The 1,361-nt window shown below is 49.2% G+C and overlaps 1 pseudogene across 1 annotated transcript; it reads left to right on the forward strand.

The window, feature by feature from the left end:
* The first annotated feature begins 410 nt into the window (after positions 1–410).
* Positions 411–927, forward strand: LOC149125362 (large ribosomal subunit protein eL27 pseudogene; annotated as a pseudogene). The gene has a single exon (XR_016210385.1). The product of XR_016210385.1 is annotated as a large ribosomal subunit protein eL27 pseudogene (transcript).
* The last annotated feature ends 434 nt before the right edge of the window (positions 928–1,361 follow it).

Consider the following 1,361-nt stretch of genomic DNA (forward strand, 5'->3'; position numbering starts at 1 on the left):
CCATACAAGTGCACTGAACGGGGCTGTGATGGAACCACTACGTCTGTGTCCCCTATGTCTCTGATGATGACATTGCTAGCCTGTGCCATCCTTGCTGGAACGGGGTATTATTTCTGATTTACTGTCTTAGAAAGGTGTGGGATGGGGCCGGTGTTATGGCATAGTCCCAGCTGCTTCACTTCTGATCTATCTCATTGCTAAAGAGCCTGAGAAAGCAGCGGAAGACGGCCCAAGGCCTTGGGACCCTGCACCCACATGGGAGACCCAGATGGCTCCTGACTTCGGCCTGGTCCATCCTCAGGTGTTGCAGTCATGTGGGAAGTAAACCAGTGAATAGAAGATAACCCTACCCCCCACCTCCCATAACTATGCCTTTTGCCTTTCAAATAAATAAATAAAATAAAATCTAGACTTTCCGCTGTAGGCCTGAGTGGTTGCCGTCGAAATGGGCAAGTTCATGAAACCCGGGAAAGTGGTGCTGGTCCTGGCCGGATGCTACTCGGGACGCAAAGCCGTCATCGTGAAGAACATTGACGATGGCACCTCGGACCGCCCCTACAGCCACGCTCTGGTGGCCGGAATTGACCACTACCCCCGGAAAGTGACAGCCGCCATGGGCAAGAAGAAAATCGCCAAGCGGTCGAAGATCAAGTCTTTTGTGAAAGTTTATAACTACAATCACCTCATGCCCACCAGGTACTCTGTGGATATTCCCTTGGACAAAACCGTGGTCAACAAGGATGTCTTCAGGGACCCCGCTCTTAAACGCAAGGCCCGACGAGAGGCTAAGGTCAAGTTCGAAGAGAGGTACAAGACCGGCAAGAACAAGTGGTTCTTTCAGAAGCTGCGGTTTTAGATATGTTTTGGTTCCACTCATTAAAAAGTTAAAATAAAATAAAATAAAATAAAATCTAGAAAAAAAAAAAACAGAAAGAGAAAGGTGTGTGATGGGATGGGAAATTTCAGGGGCTTCCTCTTGGTTAACCCTTCCTCCTTACACAGGCAGAAAATCAATATAAGGATCCTAGCAACTGCTAAATATACCCATCTCAACTGCACAGGTAGGGAACCAGAGAAACAATCCCGGAGACCTGTGGACCCCCTAAAGCCTGCTGTTAGCCAGACTTAGGTAAGACTTCATTTGTCACCCGGATGCTAGGTTCCCACTCAGAGGTGAGCTGTGGTGATGATTCAGAGCCCCTGAAATCAGGATGGGATATCGTATCTAACAGTCCTGGTTAGAACTGTACCTAACCATTTTGAAAAGTCAGGGTACTGGGGCTGGCACTGTAGTGTAGTGGGTGAGGGCACCGCTTGTAGTGCCAGCATCCCATGTGGGTGCCTGTTCGAGGCCCAGCAGC

Source organism: Oryctolagus cuniculus, chromosome 7, assembly GCF_051225735.1.
Source record: "Oryctolagus cuniculus isolate XC-2025 breed Fujian yellow rabbit chromosome 7, ASM5122573v1, whole genome shotgun sequence".
NCBI lineage: Eukaryota > Metazoa > Chordata > Mammalia > Lagomorpha > Leporidae > Oryctolagus > Oryctolagus cuniculus.